This window comes from Syngnathoides biaculeatus, chromosome 14 (assembly GCF_019802595.1).
Source record: "Syngnathoides biaculeatus isolate LvHL_M chromosome 14, ASM1980259v1, whole genome shotgun sequence".
NCBI lineage: Eukaryota > Metazoa > Chordata > Actinopteri > Syngnathiformes > Syngnathidae > Syngnathoides > Syngnathoides biaculeatus.
The window spans coordinates 9,232,280-9,257,091 of record NC_084653.1 but is presented as its reverse complement, the minus strand read 5'-3'; the positions used below and the strand labels follow the sequence as shown (position 1 = coordinate 9,257,091).

The following is a 24,812-nucleotide window of genomic DNA, read 5'->3' as shown; positions in this document are numbered from 1 at the left end:
CAGCTCATAAATAATACAATTTTCTTTTTCCTGCTGACCTCAACATTTTTCCCCTGCAACAACTGCGACTGGAGAATTTCATTAACGTTCAGTTAGTTGATCCTCTTTTCCTTTGTCATCACTTACACTATCAATTAGAACATTGGGGCTGTCCTCATTACTGGATGGTAATCACACCACAATGAACACATGCTTGATTTCTTTTTTCTTCCATCAAAAACTGGAGTTGTTGACCAAACTGGCCAGTACAAAATCAGATGACTGTCAAGAACTTTGATGTCACATTTGGACTCATTCAGACAACATTCGTAAGTGAGTGATGTAATCTCCATCATCAAATATTCACTGTAATTTTAGCTTTACAGCTAAGGAACATGTCTGTTTATCCAATGGGGTACTTTAATGTAAAGCATAGCTTAAATAAATGTAGTATACACCTTGCCTCAAAGGAATAACAGGGCTATTAGAATGCATGACTCCCAGAAGTATGATTTTTAATTGATTATCAGGAGAAAATCAATCCAGATTGGAGTATAATGTGTGGTGCATGAATTCCAGCCTTACTTCTGTTTGGATACATTTGTGAAGCTTTCACCAATACAAGACTAATTGTCATGATCATTTAGCCCACCCACATTCTAGCAGTGTTATAAACTGGGTGGCTTTGCGCTCTACAATCAGGAGTGATGGATGGTTCCCACCTGTCACCAGAACACTTGTAGTAGTCCCTTTCAAGAATGAGGGTGGGGATGAACAAATGGAGGTAGAGAAATGGAGAAAGACAAATGTTGTCTTTGGTTCTCTGTGTTGTCCTTTTTATATTGGCTGAGGGGCGGAATGCGGAGGCAGTGTAGACATGATTCACTATGAATTGTGTTCTACAGATGCAAATTGCTACCAACCGTTGTGTGTTTTCTGCATAAATCGTACTTTCCCTCTCCATGAATCTTTTTAGATGTCACGGCATTCCAGGGCATTCACACAGCCCTCCATTTCGCTCAACACTTTGATGTGCTTTTCACAAAAGAATTTCTCATTAACAAAATCCAATGATATTACCCCTTTTCCTAAGTCAATCCCTGTTGACGGATCAATGCCAACCATAATGTATTTCCTAGTATAGTGGTTGGTGGTGTAGTCACTGATAGCACAGTCGAATGCTTGCCTGACTTTAGTTCAGGGATCATGGATTCCACTCAGGAACAGTGTGAATGTGCATGGTGGCCTGTCTCTATATGTTGCCTGTGACATGACAACCATTCTAGGGTATAGTATAGTAGGCTATAGTCTGCATTTTGTCCTGTAGTGAGCTGGCATAAGATCCAGCTTCCCGTCAGCTTTCGGGTATTTGAATGCAAGTAAGGCAAGGCAAAAACATGGAGGAGCCAAGTGCAGGGAAGCAGGAAAGCAAGGCAGGAGATCAGGATACTCAAAAATATTTAATTTCCTTTAAAGCAAACTAAACAAAGACAAAGTCCAAAAACTACTAACTAAAGTAACAGAGAAACACTTACTTGAAAATGAATTAGAAACTAAACAGGACTGGTGACTAAGACGTAGCACAGAGAAATGATACTGATGGACAGAGACAATGGTAGGGACAAGGACAATGGACCAACATTAACTGCAAAGAACCAGAGAAGAGGTTAACGAGAACAGGTGGACACAATCAACTGAGGACACAAGATGTGAAAAACATGGAACAGGAAAACATGAAATAAAACCAAACATCCCAAACCTAAATGTAGACCATGACAAAAGAGCAGTAAAAAGAAGGGATGGATGGATGGATGGATGGATGAATGATTCCTTAGCTGCACAGAGGAAGGGGGAAAATTTATTTTTAAGCATTTAATAGTAATGGGCAAACTTTATTTGAAGTGTTCCATCATAATAGTCACTGAAATGACCATATATACAGTTGTCTTGAAGGCCAAATATTTGACGCTTACTGATAATTGATGAATCGTAGGGTATTTGAAAATATGTCAGCTTTATTTGTATTAAAGTTTGCAAAAAAATAGAAGTACCGCTCCATAGAAAATACAGAAGAAAAGCGCAAGAAATCTGTAGTTTGAGGAAAGGTGTTACACATGGTCTACACAGGCCGCATTATAGCTGTGGCACAAGATCAAGTAGGGCTGTTTGTACATATTTTAGAACAAACTATCAACATTCAGCCTAAAATCGGTTCATGACTCCCACTTTTCTTATAAAATGTTCTTCACAGCAGCTACAAAAAAACATAAGAACATCTTGGGAGATCAAAGTCATATGATAATCAAGATATAAACCTATGTTACAGTAAATGCAGTAATATGATACAATTTTCAAATAATTAAAAAAATACAATAAGCAATTATCACATACTTAAATGGGTTCTGTAGGAAATATAATCCAGGAAAATCATATCAAATTTACAGTATTATTTTAGCTAGCTAAGGTACCCTAAAATAGAGGGTACAATTGTACATACACTGTTTTACAACAGTAAAAAGTGTTACCAAGAAAAATTTGGTAAAATCTAGCTAAAAGCCACCGGTACTACAAAATGCATCAAGAGAGCCGTGCTTGCTACACTGATTGGCTGACATGTCATCGGCTCAACAGAACATGTTTGTAGTAGTGTGGTCGTCTCTCGAGTCCCAACCTGGAAGTTGTGGGATCGCTTCATGAGTCATTGCTACGTCTCACCCAAAGTCAGCTGAGATATGCTCCAGCACGCAGGCGATCAGAGTGAGGATGGATAGACAGATCGTTGTGGACACGGCGGTGGAAAGTCTTGAGGAGGGAATGGGGGCCGATGGGGGCACAGTACTCAGTAGCCCTGTGCTTTTTTTTTTCAGTAAGTTAATGAGCCATCATCTGTGAGCAGTTTTCCTGCGTGGCTCGTATATTCCGTCTATTGTGTTTTCACCAGATTCAATATACAAAATGGTGTCGACATAATGTGACAAATGATCACTGATTGGTTGGTAGCTGGCGAACCAGACAAACAAACAACAATGAAAAAGGCATGATTTGATAAAACAAGATGAGCTAAACATTGATCATTGCTTGGATTTGTTCCTGCTTGTATTTTGAGTATGTTGGGTAAGGTTAGAAAGCTATATGTGTATTTCATTTGCTAAAACCATGACAGTGGATTGTTTGGAAAATGATTTCTCGGCCATGCTCACTAAAATGTGGAAGTTGTTTGTGTAGGCATCCCCCTGGTTGGCCAGTTGAGTCTTCCTGTATGTCTTTTGACCTGACACTTGCTTTACTTGACACTGCCAAAACAGGCAGACTTACATCAGTGAACTAAATGTCATGCATGTAATTTCAGTCTCTTGCTGTTTGCACTTTGTTGTGCTGTGAGTGGGAAGATATTGTGACACTAATATTGTCTTTCCCTTCCAGAATAGTCAGTCAAATGCATCCTTATTCTGACTGGATCGGGAGTTATAAACGTCGGTCAATTGTTTCTCATCAATGCCGAAATACCCACATTCTGCGTCTTCGTCAAGGGTACTTTGACAAGAGAAAATATTAATTTTCCCCTGCTGACTAGGAGAGGAAATAGTCAAAAACAACACCTTTGTCCTTGGAAGGAGATACATTTATGCTTGCGTTAGGCGAAACTCTGTGTGTTGTGTGTGTGTGTGTGTGTGTGTGTGCATTACCTCGGTGAAGGAGACAGCCAGGGGGATATGGAAGTCTGAACTGGCTAATTGATGACTGTATGTTTAAGCTGCTCTTATAAACACAGCATATATTTTGGCAGGCAGAACAGAAGGCTGCAAAGAGACTGAATGTGTTAACACAGTTGCCAAGTGCTTCTTGAGTGGACTTTTGAAATACTGTTGCAATATACTATAATGTCTTGTGGCTATATCATCCAATTGGAAAGTCCCTGAGCAAACATTTTTGGTTAAAAAAATGTATACAAAAAAACAAAGATTGTATTATGCATTTAAATACTGGTTGTAAAAGCAGAGGGTTTAAAAAATGTTATATGACCAGTCATTCTTTTCCCATTTCCTGAGCATGTAACATGTAAGGTTCGCACGCATGTCAGCACACATGGGGACTATAACACTATCATGATCATAGGATGTATGAATATAGGCAAGTCTGCGAAAACTAAGCAAATGATGTAATTATACTCTGCCACCATGCCATGTATGTTTCCACAGTTGGCAATGTTAATCATTAGGACTTAATTTAAGTTTTACTTTACAGTGGTTCACTTATTTATGCTTGTAAGAAAAGTGACTCATTGAACATATTTTAGTTCTCATATGTAGTAATTAACTTGAGACCGAACAGTTAAGAAAATTTAAACTTAAATTTATACGTGAAGGTACAGTTAATAATGCATTTGTGATTGTGAGATGGTGGATCAATTTATTTCAGTTTCATAATATTCCATCACAATCTAAAAAGAACCTCTTTTTAAATTAGAACACATTTGGAGAGGATGAATGTCATGGAATAGAAGGCATAATTTAGGGTTCCATTCTTATAATAATTATGATGAGCATTGTAATTTCTGAATGCAAAAAAAACCCACAATCATCAAAAGCTTTGTGGTTCACTTTAACTCCTAGCATTTTGTCACATTTTTAAAAATCTATTGGATGATGGGCCAGTTTTCCTGTACTGTGCTGATTTGTATCTCTATCACATATGTGTGTCTAGACAGTCATCCAATGTTTCTTTGACTAAAGCGTGCCTTGGCTTCTTCTTTGTGTGTGGGACTGAGATTATGTTTCCAAACAAAGCAAGAAGGGCTGCCTAGAAATTCCCATTTGCTGTCTTTTTTTTCTTTCGCAAATTTTTTCTTGGGTACAAGGAGAGAAGGTTTACTCAATCTTGTGTGGCTCAGCATTCTCATGCTTACATTCAGATTGCCACCCACCACAGGACTCTGTATGGCATGCTAAATAAATCGTGGTTGCAAGTATGCACAAACACCTACACTCACTTGAGTGAGTCCAGCTTTACCCCAATGAACTCGGAAGAAACAAGGTCATGTAGGATTACATAACTGGGAGAGGTAGCTGGATTTGAAAAAATACAGGTTATTCATTCAACTCACCATCTTGTAAAACTTCAAGCTGATACCAGGCTTAACCATCAAAGGGGATACAAGAAATGTGAAGCATCCTCTCAGGAGTTGGAGATATAAACTGCTGGTGTAGTTAAGAAGTTACAACAACTATAGAGCTCATGCTGTGACGTCACAGTTTGCACGGCGCCATATTGCCGGTCAAGCCTAGCTGCTCTGCAGTGCGGGAGCCGTTGAACCGGAGCAGATTTTTTAAATTCCCTGAGATCTGTTGTGCTGTTGGTTGTCACAATAGACGGCACAGTTCTTCAAATATATCATCCTATAGAATAGCAGCTGAAAAGACCAGAAAAGATCGATGGGTTGCCGGTCAAAAAAAAAGCTGCTCAGAAGTCGGCTGAACCGGAGCACATTTTTCCCAATGCCCGAGACCGATTGTGGTGTTGGTTATCACAATACATGAGCCTTCTTCAAAGATATTATTCACTGAAATACCATCTGAAAAGATGAGAAAAGATTGGATTTTGGCAAATAAACGGGATGGATGGTGGCCAACGAAATACACACGCCTGTGTAGGGATCATTTCATTTCAGGTAGGACTTATTCTTCTCAATCTAAAATAAACAAGATGTATTCATAATGCCAGATTGACTCATCTGAGAACACTGCGTATTTAAAAAAAAAAAAAAAAAAACTGTCACAGAGAGGTTTACGAAAGTTAACGTGTGGCCACAATACGCTTCCATGTCCGGAGGAGATTACTCCCTGTTCTAATTTTTTTTCCAGTCATAGTTAATGAATGAGAGTTGGTTTAAACCAGAGGTTATTTAAATATTAGTATTTGTATTGAAAAAATCTGAGTGGGTCCATCACTACATGGGAATTATTTCTGATTGAGAACAGATCCGGCAACGTGGTATTTGTATGCGTCCAGACTTTTATATGCTTTCGAACTTTTCTGTGTAAATCTCGACAATTTACTCACCAGATACATGTAAGTTGTCCAAGATAAGCGGAAGCGAGTTAACAGTCCACTTTCTTATCAGCGAAAACATTGACTTCAGCATTAAATATGGGTCCTCTATGCCAAGTGTCTCTAATTTTTCCATGTACCTTCATTTATTATCACCTTCTAAATGTTTAATGGTATTGGACAAAACTCTGGATGTTGTGCTTTAAGACATATTTTTGTTTCATCTCAATGGAATTAACTTGCATCAATGCTCTGTTTGACCGGCAATATGGCGATGCCACGTGATTTAATGATGTGGGTGTACAAGCTCTATACATGGCCTCCTAACACCTAACTGGAAGCTGCGGTCTTATAAAAACCAGACGCCATTTTGAAAAGAACAAAAACACTGAATGCTTTTCATTTTAAAGAGGATCTGTTCAGTCTTCTCCAGACTGTCTTTACCAAGAGCATGTTAATACAGTGCTTTGCTGTTCATTCGTTTGCTTAACCCTCCAAAAATGTTATGCTTTTCCTGAAGCGCTTCATGAATATGTTGTATTGAAGTGGCAGGAACTCATTTGTCAAGACTCGCCCTTTGAAGACAAAGGGCGACGGGTTTGACTTCACCAGTGGACAAAAAATGAAAAAATGGCAACTGTGGTTGTTGGAGAGATACAAGTCTGCTTGCTGGCTACTGTCATAGTATCCTAGAGCAAGGCCCCATTTTCACTCTCCAGATAAAGCTGCTTAGCACTGTTTGTGTGGCTCCCTGACTCGGAATCTTTCCTTGCATGCATGCATGCATGTGATCTAGTGGTCCATGTGGTGTGCAACAAAAAAACTGTACAGCAGACTGTAAATACTATTTCCCCTCAAGGGATTGTTTCGTGCATAAAAAAGTGTGACAAAAGGTTTAGACAATGCATTTGTTTCTGATTTTTTAAAACAGAAAATTAGGTGTTCATTACACATTTCCAATGTCAAGTACATCTGTCAACTGTTTTTTCATGGTAGAAGGCTCCGGCTCTGAATTTCTCTTGATAATGTGGGTTGTAGAGCCCTGCACAATAAGAGCCACTATCACAGGACCAAAACCAAATCAGACAAAAATAAGATTTTCAAAGGTGGTAATTCTATTTTTTCTTCTATTTGATTACAAATTCACACCATTTGCTCAGACCCTATGGTTGTTAAAAGGATTGGCTGATTTATGTTGGAGTTGGGGGCTTCTGATATAAGACAGCTAATTACCAGGCTATTCTGTTGTTGTAGAAAAAAATGGATCCTCATGATTTTCATTTAACTGGCCAAGCCTTCTTCCAAATGAGAATATCTCTTGGAATCTAATCATGACCAACTCTGGAAAAAAAAAGCCTTCACTTGATTGTTGTCACAGTCTAAGGTAGCAGGCAAGGATATTAACCCAAAACAGACCCTGACAGTCTCATTCAACATATGGACACATCTGACTCCCAAAAAGCCATTCACAATCTCTCAGATTGGTGTATGTTCCTATAATGCATCCATGGAATTTTCAGCAAGCCATATGGTCTTGCCTTATCTCTAGATTAAGGATTGTGCTGTATACACGATATTATATTCTACTACTCTCACAATGAGATGTATCCTGAATGTTGTCACAAAAAGCAGCAGATAGTTGACCAATTTTCAAACAAGAGGTCAAGCACTTGAATTTGAATAAACCGTTTATTGTATTTCCCATTGTTTTAAGTAATAGGTGAGGGTGGGAACATAGATCCATCAGTAAATTGAGAGCTTCACCTTTCGGCGAGCTCCTTCTTTACCACAATGGGCTGATACAAAGTCTGGATCACTGCAGACACTGAACCAATTTGCCTGTCGATCTCCCGTTCCATTCTTCCCACACATGAACAAAATCACAAAATACTTGCACTCCTCCACCGAGGGCATAATCTCATCCCCATCCTGGACAAGGCATGCCATAACTAAGTAACATGGTCTCAGACTCTGATCCCAGCCGCTTCACACTATGCCGTGAATTGCTCGAGTGAGAGTTTGAGATCTCTGGCTTGATGAAGTCATCTGCAAAAAGCAATGATGCAATATTGTTACACCAAACCAGACCTCGTCTACACCTCAGCTCTGCCTAGAAATTCTGTCCTTAAAAGTTATTAACATAATTGGTGAAAAAGGGGAGCCTTGGTGCAGTCCAACCCTCACTGGAAATGAGTCCAACTTTCTGCCGGCAATGTGGACAAAATTGGTCGTACAAGGACTGAACAGCCCATATAAGGGGGTTCGGTATCAAATGCTCCTCAAGCACCCACCACAGGACACCCGAGGGACATGGTCAAATGCCTTCTGCAAGTCCATAAAACTCATGTGGACTGGTTGGGTGCATTCCCATGCAGCCTCGAGGGCCTTACCAAGGTTGTAGATTTTCTCCACTGTTCCGCAGCCAGAACAAAAACCACACTGCTCCTCCTGAATTTGAGATTTGAGTTGCTGCCAGACTCTCCTCTCCAGCACTCCTGAATAGACCTTACCAGAAAGGATAAGGAATGTGATCCTCCTAGAGTTGGAACAATAACTCTGGTCCCCCTTCTTAAAAATGCGGGCCACCACACATTCGTCCCTAGGTCCAAGTGATGTTGCAGAGGTGTGTCAACCAGGACAGCCCCAAACCATCCAGATCCTTTAAGAACTCTGGGCAAATCTCATTCACCCCCAGGACCTTGCCACTGAGGATGTTTTTAACCACCTCAATGACCTCAATCCCAGAGATAGGAGAGCCTGAATCTAGACTCTGGTTCCTCATGGGAAAACGTGTGGGTGGAATTGAGGAGGTCTTCGAAGTATTCTCCGCTCCAACTCACAACGTCCCATGTCAAGGTCAGCAGCGCCCCATCCTCACAATATACACTGTTGATGGTACAATGTTGCCCCAACCTGAGCCGGCGGATGGTGGACCAGAATTTCCTCAAAGCCATCTGGAAGTCTTTCTCCATGGCCTCAACGATTTCCTCCCATGCCAAGTTTTTGCCTCAGCGACAACCAAAGCTGCATTCCGTTTGGCCACCTGATACCCATCAGTGGCCTCAAGACTCCATCGGACCAAACATGGCACCTTCTTCAACTTGACGGCATCCCTCGCCGTTAGTGTTCACCAACAGGTTCTGGCATTGCCACCATGACAGGCACCGACCACCTTACAACCACAACATTGCAGCACGCTGGTGCTGCACCAAGGACCTCCAAAGTGCTGCAAAGTATGCTTGGAGCATGTAAACAGCATTCTCCATGTTTTGTGTCAAAGATTTCACAAATCATTCTTTGATTTGTTTTATTATTTGGTAGTTATGCTATTCTGTTTGCTATGGTTTGATAATTTTAGTTTTGATGTTACACTGTGTATACAGCATTGTCAGTAATGATCTGCCTACACAGGCAGTGTGTGGAGAAATGTAAGTTTCTTCTGCTGACAGATGTAAAACGTGATTCTTCTGCAATGACTCTTGAGCGCCATCATATTGTATCTTCATCCATCCATCCATCCATCCATCCATCCATCCATTTTCTTTGCCACTTATCCTCACAAGGGTCACAGGGAATGCTGGAGTCTATCCCAGCTGTCAACGGACAGGAGGTGGGGTACACCCTGAACTGAATACCAGCTAAGCGCAGAGACAAAGACCTCTACTCACAATCACACCTAAGGGCAACTTAAAGTGTCCGAATAATGTTGCATGTTTTTTGGAATGTGGGAGGAAACTGGAGTGCCTGGTGAAAACCCACGCAGGCACAGGGAGAACATGCAAACTCCACACAGGCAGGCCCGAGATTTGAACCCCGGTCCTCAGAACTGTGAGGCGAACACGCTACAGCTGCTCCAATGTATCACTGAAATAGCATTAAGTGCTACTTTTTATTCTTTGTTTTGTTGTTGTCGAATAAATGTATCGATGGGATTTCCATTTATTTGATTTGGGAAAGGCTATTTGAGAGCTGCATGTTTTCAGTCACAAACAAAGTAAACTTGTAAATCAAGACACCACTCTATTAGACTAAGGCAAATAATAGGTCATTTATATAAAAATAAAATTTTGTTTGAAAAGCAAATTATCCTCTTCATTATCTCTTTTGGAAATTACACACTCTATATTGGCATCCATGAGGGAATAAGAAAAAGAAAGACATGAAAGATTGTTTTTTTTTGTACGAAAATAAGTATATTACTTAGGGACACAGAACATTATGGGCTGACTTTGGGAGGAAAGAAGTTCCCCCTTAGCATTCAAACTATAGCATTGTGGCACTAATGGGGCATTAGATTGGGGTTAAGCGGATGAATGTGGAATGGTCCGTTACCTCTAGCCTGTGGCTAAACATACAGGGACGCCGCTGTGCATTAGCATAATTGCTGGACACCGGAGCACAGCGCAGTGATTGAACTCAGAGGACTAGCACTGAACTCAAAGAATGGCTCTTGGATGGGAAAAGAGGATCTGGTGAAATAGTTAGAGGGGATATAAAACAGCACGGATGAAGCAACACTGTTTAGACTGCAGTGAATGATCACTTATGCGATTCGCTCAAGGGGAGAAGTAGTGCAAGAAAGAAAAAGCTGAGAAAATAATCGTGTGCTTGCTTGCAATTAACCTATAAAAATACTCTATTCAACATGAAGCACAACAGTTCTTGATGAGATAAAATGATCCAAGAAGGCAATAACTTTGTCATGTCTGTTAGAGCATATGAGCCCTCCCTGCCATTAAATGGTTTTCTGTCTGCGCTGGGATTTTTTTTTGGTTTGGTTTTGTTTTTATCACGATGTAGGATAAAGGAACAAGTGGTGGAAATCTAATTTTTAGTTGGTCATTTGAAAAGGCCAAATTATAAACAATACACTTCACATAGATGGAGGAGGCAAAGTGTGGAATGAATGGATGGATCCAGAGCACCCATCTGTCCATTTATCCATTTTCTACATCTCATCCATTTTCTACATCAATTATCCTCAGGGTTGTGGGTCTGGTGGAGCCGATCCCAACTAACTGTAGGCAGGAGTTGGATCCAACCTGATCTGGTTGTTAGCCAATTGAGGGGGACCATTCACCCTCACATTCATAACTATGGACTATTCAGTCTTAAATTAACCCACCACTCATGATTTTGTGATTCAGGAGGAAACCCAAGTAGCTGGAGAAATCCCACATAGGCAAGGGGAGAACATGCAAACTCCAAACAGATAAGGCCAGATTTCAACCCGGATCCTCAGAACTGAGGCCAAAGGTCTAACCAGTTGCCCCACTGTTCCATCGCATGGAAGGAGTAAATAAGATAAAAATAAAGAAATAAGTAATATTTTCAGAAAAATTATGTAATATATAAGTTGCAGCAACACCCCTGATGATTTCATATAGCACATTAGGTTGCCATAGCACTCTGTAGGCAATGATTGCATTCGATGCTTTTAAGTAAGATTTTGCCAATGTCTCATTGCCATGCATTGAACATATGCTATCGCTTAACTGTGGTGTGAACTTTTGAAGGGTGTTGTGTTGTGAGAGACATTTCTCTTCCGGAAAACCGGAATTAAGAAACAAACAGTTTAATTTTTACCAAATTTGAACAGTCATATGGCTTGAAAGACAAATGAACATGTTAGATGGATTGTGATATGTTTAACATCTTTATAGGGATGCTGAGTGAGTCTCAGGATGGCTTTGAATCACAGCCTGAGGCCCTTACATTATGCCTGTGAGGGTTCCCTCAAGTGTTTCCCCTCCCACCATAAGATATAACCCTGCACCCCTTGCTTTGAGTTGCTTTTAAGCTTGTTTACCATAGCAGCAGGCCTATTCAAATCTGTAGTTAGCAGGTCTTCCAGAGCCTTCCAGAGCCACTGAACTCTTCCCCACCCACTAATCAGACCTCTCCTCCCTTTTAGCCCTAAAACACAAGGCCCTATTTCGACCACCATTTTGTAGGTCAGCCACTGTGTGCACTGTGTGCAGCCCGGAGCCCCACGAGAGAAAGACCCTCCTCCTATTGATGGATCTTGAGCATCTCACCCAGACACCTCCCCTTGCAGATGGAGGCACCCAAAGACATCCAGTTTATTAAGCTGTCACTGTGCATCTAAATCTGCTCCCTATTGCAATGGTATGAACGTTTGCAGAGCGCATTAGAGCCTTTGTGTGACACCAAGGTATTCACGTATGTAAAAAAGAATCTCACACTAAAACTGCCGCACACAGACATACATGCAAGAACACACATGCACACACACGGATGCACTAACACGCAAACACAAGTACGCACATAGTAAAATGAGATGCAAATCCAACGATTTGGTAGGCAGTGAGAGTGTGCTTTCATTGTGTGTCAGTGTGTGCGTGTTTGTATGTGTGCGCACACGTGTAGTGTGTGTCATTCTTGAGTGTATATTCACCAAATTCATTTTTCTCAGTCCGCAGTGGCATAACAGCACCTGTAGTTGAGCCACCTTAAAATAGCTGTACAATAAAGTTATGGTTGCATTGTGTTCTATGACAAAAAGGAAACAGACAGATAAATGTTACCAGATAAACATGGGCTAATGTGCACATGCAGAATGTTAGAGATGAGCAGGCTTGTGGAGATGAGGAGGAAAGATAAACAGAGCAGCGCACAGTGAGGGTGAATGCTAGTTAGGACTTCCGGCTTCTTTCTTTCAATTAGACAAGCAACACTCACATTGGATTTGCATAGTTAATGTGAGTTTGCAGCTCTGTGTGTGTAAAAGGGCTTCAGAGGAGGAATTATCGAAATGCAGATTCTAGCTTGGATGTTTAGAAGACACAGTCATTATGGTTAGGATCTGATTTGTAAGAAAAAACGATCGAAGAGAAAAATGTGAAAATTTTACTGAGATAGCCAACGAGATGCATGTTGGCCATGCCTCATTTGTACTTTTTGTGTGATTTCCTTTGACTCATTTAATCCACTGAATCCTGCCTATTTGTCCGTTAGTGCATTAAAAATTGTAAACGTTATTTGTATAGTTGTCATTCTTAATTTTTCTTTTTTTTCTGTCTCGACATAATGGCTCATTTAAAGTACTTTAAATTACCTCGTCGGAGCTTAGAGCAATTAACTTACCTTTGCTTGCTAACATTCTCGGGCAGGTGGTTTTCTGTGTGTGTGTGTGTGTGTGTGTGTGTGTGGTGGAAATTATAGGCTCAAAGAGGTAAATGCAGGCATTAGGATGGAAAAATAACAGTTAGGCCATTCAATGACAACCTCTGTTGTTAATCCACTGCCCTGACTCTCTCATTTTCAAACACAGATTGTGTAAATATATGTGTAGATATACCTGATGGACAGAAGCAGGATGCGGAAATAAGCACTCTCTATTCAACTGTAAAATTCCCACCAACTATTACCCAGACTTAAAATGATATATGATATTATATTATTTTAAGTGACGTAGCTTTGGATCACGTTTAACAAAATTGCTCTTTTTGGTGCTTTGACGGCTAGTTTACAGTAAAAACATTACAGTCTTGCATGCGTTTCAATATCATTAGCTCAGGCTTGTGTCTGAAATGAAATATGACCTAATTAGCAAGGGTAGCAGTTGTGTTTTTATTTCCCCTTGAATGAATCTTCTGGAAACTGGACCGTTGTGTGGTTTGGAATGGTAGATATTTCCCAAGACATGCTTCTGTGAAATGGTTTACATATGTATTCGGCCCACTTAGGGCCTGATTTATAAAGATCCTAAATAGCAGACACTAAAAAGTGTTTTCTCTAATAGATTGTGTGTGCTAGTGGCAACATGTGTAAAAGTGGTGGAGAGGGTTTTGCGCTTTATGTAGTTTTGATGGTTCTCAACGAGAACAAATGGTTGGATGGTTTCAACAAAACTACCATACCTGTGAAGAAATTCATACTTCTTCTTTTTCACATAAATCTTCAATGATTTTGAAGTGGGTTTAGCATATGTTAGAGAATGCTAAACAATTTAACTTAAGTAGTGAATCAATATTGAGTAAGCCATGTTACACAATTCCATAATATAAATTGTTTATGACATGAATAATCATTGTGGCTAACATTACTAGATTGCCAGTAGAACATTTCAGTAAATAATAACTGCAATGACCATTTGTTTAGCTTTTGAAATATATTTGCTGCCATGGAACGCATACAGATGACTTGTTGTACATATATTACACATAATAGATGTGCATAGAAAATAGTCTAATAGACTTGAGTTGCAAATGGCAGACAAATAAAAACCCTGGAGCACTTCTAGAAGGTCTTTCAATTATACCAAATGAATTTCACTTTGTTTACCAGCACAAGATGGATAACTTAGAGAATGGGCTTTCAACATAGTAAACAGTACTATGGATTTAATCACAATAACACATTTAAAAGCTTAGAGATTGTTGAACAGGGGTACATCTTAATGGAAAACTTGACGGGAAATCGATAAGTTGACCGGAACGAAGAGCTGCTTTATGATAAAGCTTTAGAGTGATGGAAGATGATTGAGATGAAATGACCAAGAACAGGAAGGAGTTTATGAATGATGAAGGGAAAAGTCCAGTCATGAAAACAAACACCCTATGTTTTTATGTGAAACAAATATAAGGGGAGATAAGGAAGAAATAAGGATGAATGAATGGACATTTCAGATTGTTCACTCCTTCAAATGATCAGCGTGAATTCTACATCATGGAAAGTTTGCTGTTTGTTAAATCACTGTAGTCATCATTATTTTTTTTTTCTTGATGGTGTTGCATGCATGCTTACTCATTCTGGTTGCTGCTGTTTAAAATATCCTGTGTAAAAAGTAGATACAGGATTTTATATTTCTCTGTATTCAAAATAAACTTGTGTCAATTCTTTTGGAGCAATCATTTGTGATTTGTGTTTGTTCATATTTATTATTACAGTCTTGCAATAATACTGATAACCATGATAATGTGATGTGAACTTTTCACCCAAAAGTGATTTGGGACAGGCTCCATACGCTAAACAGGATAAGCAAGCAGTAGTAAATTGATGGATGAAAACCACAACGTGCTCAGTGATAAACAGGCTGTACTATGTCTTAAATTAACCCAACTCCAAGATGTCTCTTCCAAACAATTGACAAAATTTTTTTGGTCATCAATTGCAGTTATCAATTAACTTATTACTTAAAGGAATATTGTGGTGAAGCAGTCTAGAATACAGTAGTGTGGTACGTGACTTTTGTGTTTGTTCTCAATTCAACTATTTGTTTTAAAATTTCTTTTCTCAGAATGGTGAAGCAGACAAAATTCCATTACTTATCAGTGGTACTCACAACATCCAAGATAATGGTGTAAACAAAGCATCCTGCTCCGTGCTGATAAATCTCCACCACATAATCAGAATGTTTACTCCAAATAAAGCAAAAGTTTGACCATTAACATTAAAATGTGTTTGAAATAAGTCAATTACTTAAATAGCATTTGATAAGAGAAAACTGTTATGGAAAATCTTACATAACATTGGCGTAATAAGTCAATTACTTAAATAGCATTTAATAATGAGAAAACTGTTATGGAACAGCTTACATAACACTGGAGTTTATTCTCTTTGGAAGTACAGTTTGTTTAAAATTACAAACTTCCATTAGCAACAAGTGACACATTTGGTACTAAGACATTCTACATTCCATATTCTTAACAACTAAAAAACTAAATCACTGTTAAAATAAAATTTTGGTAAATGTAATCCTAGCCAGTGATTTTTTTATTTATCTATACAAATTTGACTGAGGCAAAGTCAACTTTTACTCAGCTGGATATACATTCTTGTATCATGCATCACCGCGTATAGAGAGCGGGACCACACACAAGCTTGGTGAAAGGAGAGATGTCAATGTTATGATGTCCACAGAAGATGTTGCGCCTCTCATCTGAGAATTGTGATTTTTGATGACAGGCGCAATAGCACCTGGAGATATCGGGAAACTGACTTTTATTTCCCCAAAAAACACTGTAGTTGAATTTCATTCAAGTGGCAGCAGGATTTTAAACTGAGCCTGCAGAGAATGGCCCGTCCCTACTGGTCGACTTGTATATACCGATGGGATTTTTTTCATGTGTGGGTTCTTGGTTCTGGAGGACTGGCAGTAGCAGCAACTTTTTTGAGAATTCCTCAATTAAGGCGCAATCAAAAAGCATGAAAACAACACCAATTGGCTGAACCAACAGATGACCTCAACAGATGTGTGACTGCTTCCTGAAACTCACATTTTGGCAGGCACAATATAACCAGGAAGTAACATGTTTTTTAAAATATTCTGCTGAAATAATCAGTGACATGTTTACTTTCCTTCATTGGATGGTGTCTATGCTAACCACCTTGTGGCTTGTATTGAGCGGGTTAGTCGAAAGATGGCCCATAAGTCTGAATAAAATGGCCCCAATGAAAATTTCAACTCCTCTTGTATAACTGAGACAATAAAGCCTTAACATTTCTGCAATTGTGTTGTATGGGATCCTTTGAATCAAATCAGAAAATGCTTCAGTGGGCAGTCTTGGAAACAATCATCTGTAGAGAATAATATTTGGTAATCAAGGTCTTCTGTGTGCAGGCACCATTTCCTCCAGTTTTGTTTTCTTTCCATTCTCCAAACAATGTGCCAAATATTTACATCACATTCAGTGAGCATCCAAATTTGAGCAGATCTCCTCATGATGGCCATTTTCATCATTTAAAACTTTTTAAAAATATAATCTGTGTAACATCAACTTTACTGAAATTGCATTATTCCAGAATTTCCTTCTGGATCAATAAAGTATAACCTAACCAAATTCCAGTTACTAGCGCTCCCTTTGAATCCGGCGGCGGGCGCCCCAGCCAGGACACGCTGCATCCACTCAATGAAAGACCAGTCTGTCAGTGCACTCTGAAGCACTTTCTTGTAGACATGTGGTTCTTATTTTGAAGCCGGAGGAGCGGATTAACATAAAAGAGGGTGTGTAACAGTTTTCGTATTCAAAACCCAGCCTGGAGCAAGAGGGGGCCATGTTGGGATTACCTCATTTAAGATCCCTTAAAACTCTGTTTACCTTGCAAAGTGCGCATCTTAAACGAAGTATTGCTCTGGCAGCAAACATTCAGGGTCATTGCCATTAACAACCTTATTGCACAGGAAACTAGGCATACATTGGCAAGATGACACCAACTATGATGTGCTCTTGTGTTATTATACTGTATAAGCAAGCAATAAAATGGAAGATGACCAAGTCATGCACTTCGTGATTGTGCCATAGAATAGGAAAATAGCCAAACAGGAAGCTAACTGAAGCTTACGCTCTTCCCAGATGTCACAATTGGAGGACAACATTGTTTTTGTTTTTGTGTTTTTGTCAAATGTGTCCTCTAAGTCATTCACCACAATAGAAAGAAACATTGGTAAGCAATTCCCAACACAACTTGGTTAGTAGAGTTGCTAACTGCAGGCTTCAACTACTACACCAACTCCTGCTATTTTGTATTTTCTGGCAGTCTTTGCTGACGCTGATTTACAGAAGTCAGTACATGTAACACCACAAACTTCTGCTTTGAGTTGGGACACTTGGTCTCTCTCTCTGGAGCAATCATTTTGTGTGCTATACCGTTGTTTATTACCAAGTACATCAACACTATGATAAACAAACATGAGGTCTTTATTATTGTACTTTTTTTGAAACTGATCTGAAGGAGCAATTTTCATTTTTAAGTTGCTCTGTGAAATCCATTTATCTCGTCATCATACTGTTTGCCACCCATAAAAGCGCATTGAGTGTTTGGGAGTTACAAAAGGTCGTTTACCACTTCCCATAGTTTTTATGAAAAAAAATAAGGAAATGAATTGTGAACAGTCTAACTAGAGAGTACACAAAGTAGCTCCAGCCATTTGGGAACTGCACAGAGCTTTTTATTTTATTTTTCACACAGATCAAAATGAATACAATACATGGGACTTATAAATCCTACCTGACGTTAGAATCCCATCCCAACATAGCCTTTTCCCTGTCTTTTCTAGCAGCTCATCTTGAAGATGCTTCCTCTTTCATGACTGCCATATACCACATATGAGTTTCTTCATAACACAAAGGGTCTTGTGAATGGTCAATTGAAAAAGACCTGATATGAAGAAATCCATTGTCTAAGAGAAAAACTATTGAATTTTGAGCAGCTTGAATAAATCATAATACAGCTGCTAATGAATATCCACTTTTACTTTTTCATTACTTTGGTCAGCCATGTTATTAAGCTCTAAATATAACCTCATTATATATTCCATTTCTATCAGCTTAATTCGAAAACCAAATGGTTCTCTGAACATCAGGTGTGTATTTCACGTTACAATTCATGCACAGACTGGAACTCTTTCTTTTTTTTTCCCCCTCACGTTTTCAATCCATCTCTCTGAGTTATAGCCACCATTCACACGCGCTGCCACGAGATAAAGGCAGTGGGATTGCAAATAGTTGAGAGAAACATGGCGAAGCTTCTTGATGAAAAAATGAAATTATTTTACTGATTGGTCCTGAACAACATTTCACCATGACATTAATTCAGCCAAAGTGTTTCTGTGGTGATATGAAATGGGGCCTGAATCAGCAAGATAAATGTATGTGATCTAATAAAAAAAAATAGGTGAGTAAAAATCGTACCTATGTGTTAAAATAAAATAAAATAAAATAAACCCATCATCAAATGGCATAAAATCTGTAATTAGAATTAAGTTGCTACCTAATGACCTTGACCCTTAGAGGTGGGGCACATGATGTCTGAATCTGAATCAATGAGCTAATCTTTTGTGGCATAGGAGTCAAAGGTCATAGATGAAGCAGCGATAACAGACAGAGCTAATGAATAACAATACAGGGATTAATTGGATGTCCATCCCAGTTAGGGAGGAGGTTTGACCAATGATGCCCAACAAATTTCACATTAGGAATTCAAGTCATTGAGTCCAATGCAATTCCAAGTCTTATTTCACGGTGCATACAGCTGTTGTAATATATAATGGAACCTTAGAGGTTGAACATCATTTGTTCTTGAGTCTTGTTCAAAGTATACCTACCTGTATATAAAAATTAAAATGTTCACTGCAGCAATGACTATGAAATGTAATGTTGCAAAATGATTTTCGGGGCAAACACAAGGAGAGTAGATATTTTACTGAGCATGTGTTTGTTTGTTGTCATGAATATCCAATTACCATGGGACCATTTTGGTGAAAATCCAGATGAAGGCAAGCTTGAATCCAGGAATAACTTTTCATTGTTATCAAGAGTTAAGGCATGTGTCTTCCTGCTCACTAGAAAGTCTTGGAAATCAATTAAGCAATGATATTACAATCTTAGACAAACAATTAGTTATCTTGTTTTCAAATGTATTTTCATGGGTGTTATCTTCATAATAACAGTTAATGTTATCTGCTCGATTGCGAGAAGGAAAAAACACTGATTGGCTAGCTCGTGGTTGTGCATTACTTTTGTGTTTTTTGTAACACAAGCATTGACATATTCTATGGAAGTGGCCATGTATTTTGTTGGGACTCAGAGACACTCAACAAAATAAATGTTGTATTTAAATCTAATATACAGTACCTTGGGCAATGTCTCTATCTTTGTAACCCAGAGAAGCCTTTTTCTTAATAGGCATTTTATCAATACCCGTCCTGCTGCCACTCTCCCTGGCAAACATAAGGTTTGCAGCCAAGTATTTCCTTCAGAGACAAAAAAATTCTCAAGCTGCTTCATGTTGTTGGCCTGTGGGTCGACTGTCAGAAACCCGACCTGTGATTATGTTGTGGGTTTCGATCTGACAGACCTCTTCCTGCTAGTTTCCTTCACTTTCCTCCGGAGCTTTGATGGCTGAGGAAACCGTCTTCACTGGCTCCTGAGTTTTCTTTCCAGGCCCTATGAACGGAAGACCTACACCTGAAGGCTGTTAGTCGGTCTGTTCCAAGTTGGAATGTCTGAAGGTTGAAATGTTTTCACCAACTGTCTTGGATTCATTTCATTCATTTAGTTGAATTGCTGCCAAGGACCAGGGAGCTATAAACTTTGTTTATATAATGTTTTTTTTTTAACTTTTATTTTAAACCTAATGTAACACTGAAGGTAACAAAGTTATGAAAACCTTAAATGCGTGTTAGACTTGACCACACAACCCCCCCACAAAAAAAAAAGTGGAAAAAAAGGCCATTTGCGACAACATACCAAAAAATAAACCAACTGTTAATGCAATACACAAAACATCAACTTTGCCAAAGGAAACAAGTATAAAATTTTATTAATGTATAAAAGATTAAAAAATAATTACATTTCCAGTTTTCACAGAAAATTATGCAACCAGTTTTGGCCTCCTGCGTTCAATGGATCCTTAAAGGCTTTTGGTTTAATTTGTTTGTTTGTTTGTTTGTTTAGATCTTTCCAGTCACATATGTTTTATTATCTTACAATAGTGACCTTTTGGTATTAGCTGAGCTAATTTCCAGTCATAATCAAACCTTCAGGATATAGTATATATATTAAAGTAGGAACTATATATGTTAAAGTACTTGCAGTAAAATCAAACCAATGTCCACTTACTTTGTGGAAATGATCCTTGCATTTTGTATTTTACTGTGAAGGTTTCTGTCCTCAGTACAGATCCATGGGGTTCTCCCTGGCAAGCCGTTAAGGTCAATTCGGGGGAGGATACTTGTTCTTCTTTGACCCACAAGGTCACTGGAGGCCTGCATGATGGTGATAGCTGAAATGAATGAAGATAACAGTATGGAATAACAAATATGTGTTGTGCTTGACAGTGCATTTGCACAAACATTCAAGCACTAAGTGCACATGTGCTGATGAGGTTTCCAGTCTGTTGGCTTGTTTATATGGTCAGTGCTGCATTAAATCCTTAGCAGTTTGCCGCTGGCCACATGCATGAGCCAGAGATAAGTGTGTTTGCATCTTTGAGTCCACAACCCAAATATTACTTTGTATTTTCCCTACAGATTAGAACTGGTGCTTGGAGATAACAAAGGAGTTTGTAGAGCCCATCATGTTGTTTACACCTGCAACCTCCATCTTCTACATCATTATAGATAACCCCGCCAACCTGAAAAAAAAAACCAGATTTTTAAAAAGAACCAGTTAAATATTTATTTTAGATTCATACAAAGAACAGCATGTCTGAGCTACAATGTGTTTCAGATAAATGTATTGGCAAAAAAATGTGTATGTATAGTATGTCTTTCTTAGTTTCCCTGCAGATAATACAGGTATAGTAAACTGAAAGGTTAAGAATAATCTTTGAAGGGTTTGTACAACTGGGGAGGGTTTGAGGAGGGCCTTTTCTGATGTCACAATACACAAAGCAAGGTCCATCAAGGCATGAGTGGATGATTCTGGTGTGGAAGAACCAGAGATGTCTGACCTCAAAAATGTTTTTTTTTTTTTTTTTTTGGGGGGGGGGTAATTGGTGAAAAAAAAGTCCACAGACAAACCCCAACATCTCAAACCTTAAACTTCAATTTATTTGGGTAAACACTTAATGTCACTGTAAAGTATCTGAATTGAATGTGCCATATTTGCAAGGATTCGAAATGCCTGGGAAGTGTAAATTATTGGGTCATGTGGATTTCAAATGAATGCAACAATCTTTTGTAATATTGGTCCACCCCTAGATTCCAGTCAAAGTTTTTGTGATGCCTCTCGGATACGGAGCTGCATATTGACGCAAATGCTGGATTAATGTTGGTCTAATTGCAACAGAGGTACTCCTGGACTGTTTTTTCAGAAAACCTAATTGTGTGGACAGGCAGAGTGAACTAATTATCTGCATGCTGTTTTCCCAGCCAGTGCTGGTAATTTAACAGCAGTTGACCTCCTGCAGTCTGCTTGCAAATGAAAACATGTAGGCCGGTTTGCTAATGATGGGTACCACAGTCCCGAGGGTTCTACGGGACCCTGCGGTCCACACGGGACACAGAACCCTGCACTTCATTTTCGATTTAGCTCTGAACCACCTCCAGGGAAGACATCATTGTCCTCAAACCTCAGACTTCAGTTGAGGAGTGTCCTCTCAGGAAAACTATCAAATCTCTCTGATTGTTCGGACAACATTGATGGTTGACAAGTCCAGGGTGTACCGTATCCCAACCTCGCCAACATGCCACAGTTACCTGTAACCTTGAATATTTTATCAGTCGCAGCACAAACTGAATGGCTGTTCTGACATCAGTATTTTTAGAATTTAAATTCTGTTGTCAATTGACTTGTTTTGTAAGCAGTTTGTACACTCCACCTACATTTATGTTGTAACAAAGATTATGGATAAAGATTATCATTGCAAATGTGGATATTCTAAATATTATATAATCTGCATTTTCTGCCTCCTGATTGTCTCCAGTACTCCCGTGACCCTCGTGAGGATAAGTGGCACAGAAAATGCATCTATGTATGTATATAAAGAATGTGAATAGCAGACAAAAAGAATACATTGCTGTTTCAATAGTTTATATTCTTGGAATGTTTGGCATTTTTATGTATGCTCTTTGTATGTTTTTCCTTTTTCTGTGGTTTCTTAAGCAAACAAGACTGCTATATGAAGACTAAGAAGCATCACCGCCATAGTGAGTTTCTGTTTCTGTGTGTGTATGTATCTTGTGATCATTCACCGCAACCAAGATGGCTGCTGGTTGTTATCATGACTGTGTCAGTACACAGTAATTTGGGATGCCAGTGACTGACTTAGACAGAAGACAGCTGTCGTCAACATGTTAAGATCCAAAACATGCCTGAACTTGTATGTTTTGTTAAAACAGCTACACAAGGACACTTAAGTTAGACTGGGAAATAAGTCCAGAAGATTAGCTATTTTTTCTCCTAGCCAAATACCAATGTGTCTGAGAGCAGCACTCCCACACCCATTTCAAGAGTCTAACTTCTCAATTGGAATGTAATATTGGCCAGGTCCAATGTCCAATTGCAACTTCTCAAGAATAAAACAATGGGAGTATGTCAAATATCTCTGTGTGGAAAACACATTCACAGCTTGCTAGGATTTAGAGTGCCCAGATTTTCTCTTGATTTCTTGCCCAAATTTACACTTCACTAAAGGATAGTCAGAGCGTATGTGTGTGTTTGCTTGCGCATACGCGCACGCGTATGTGCGTGCGTACTACTATTAAATACAACAGCTTTCTGGCGAGGATCGAAATCTGCAGTAAGCACATTCTTTTTCTGGCAGTACAGTGTAAGCTGTTGACGTTCAGCATGTGCTGATTTTGCGTCAACAGCATGAAGTGCTGAATCACCTTCCACATGGTGAGCAAGTCCAGCAATTTCATGTTGAAAAGTGTGCGAAAGCCAGCATCCATCCGCCACCTGTTTCATACGTTTTTCATAGATGAACCCTCGATGGATATGAATCCAAGATTCTGATTTAGGATTGCATCTGCCAAACGTGCTTTCAGGGAGGATGGATATGCAAAAAGATTAATGTAGCATTCACAATGTAATTAAGCAAAGTGGAGAAGAATGGTCTCTCATTTTGGGTCTTTAAATACTGCATCTGAAAAGCAATTGCAAACCAGATTGCAGCATTACCACCATAGTGCAGGCAAAAGCTATTCATAAGCAGGAGTCATGACATATCGCTGACGACAAAACTCCATTCAACTCTGCATTTGCGTACATTTGGGTCCTTTCAGCGTAGTGCAACAATCAGTGCTGGCCTCTCCCAGAGCAATTTTTCGTCTGTGTTTCAGACGCAATTTTTCGCAGAAGGGGGACATGCATCCAATTGCCATGAACTCAGGACAGGTTAAATCAAACGAAACATGGCTTTTATGCAGTTGTAGGCTTTAATTTTTTTGCAACTCTAATATGTATAATTCTCTTCCACTATTTCTTCCAATTCCATCACTTCAAACTTTTTTGCTCTTGCCTTAGTGAAGACTATCAGAGAGCTACAGAAATCAGAAAACCCTCTTTTAAATATGGGACTCAGTTTTTTTTCCTGCTGTTGCCAACAATTCACATCGATACAAGTGAGAGTACATATTATGCAGCTTAGTATTAGGGATCTTTTTAAAATACTACAATTTTAATAGATCACAACAACCGTTCTGTCAAACTGAACACCCACTTTAAAACCAGCTATTTGTGATCTTAGTAAATCAGGCCAAAGGTGATTTCCAACTGTTTTTCAAACCAACAGAGGACAGAGCAGAACCAGACCACCGCCGTTGAAGGAAAAAAGGCTTTGAGCAGGTGAAAGGACCACCTGTGCGTCCATCAGATGAGTATGGATACTATATTCCCCAAAGGACCAACATATGTGTCATCATCAACCCTGAAAACATATAGTTGTTGCACCACCTAATTCATTACTTTGAGGTCCATGACTGAGCAGATTTTCCAGTCAGCATTTTGCCTTGCTTAACCCCAATAAATACATGGGAAGTACATTATTGACACCTTTTCACCTCTGTGGGTGTGTCTCTCCTACTGCCAAAAGACAAGCAAACGAGGCAGATGGGGTCAAGTCATGTTCCCTGAACTTGCAAATAAAAAATTAAAAATCTGGTGTCCTGTTTCTGACTGATTCTTGAACTCCAAAAGAACCCAACATTACACTGAAAAACATCTGCAGCAGACAGCAAAGGGTGAAAACATATTGGCTAAGGAAGCTCTTATCTGAGACAAGTTTCAAAATAGGCTCGGAAAATAATGTATTATTTATTATTATTATTTCAGTCTGCGTGTATTGTGAAACCAATGTAGTGTCTCCAGTTTGGG

At 39.2% G+C, this 24,812-nt stretch overlaps 1 long non-coding RNA gene across 1 annotated transcript in view; it reads left to right on the top strand.

Annotated features, from left to right (window-relative positions):
- LOC133511780 (uncharacterized) overlaps nt 1-24,455 on the top strand; it is a 33,703-nt gene extending 9,248 nt beyond the window's left edge. The window contains exons 2-4 of the long non-coding RNA XR_009798034.1: nt 22,420-22,467; nt 22,599-22,642; nt 24,232-24,455. This is a non-coding gene — a long non-coding RNA (uncharacterized LOC133511780). The remainder of the gene's footprint in view (nt 1-22,419; nt 22,468-22,598; nt 22,643-24,231) is intronic.
- The last annotated feature ends 357 nt before the right edge of the window (nt 24,456-24,812 follow it).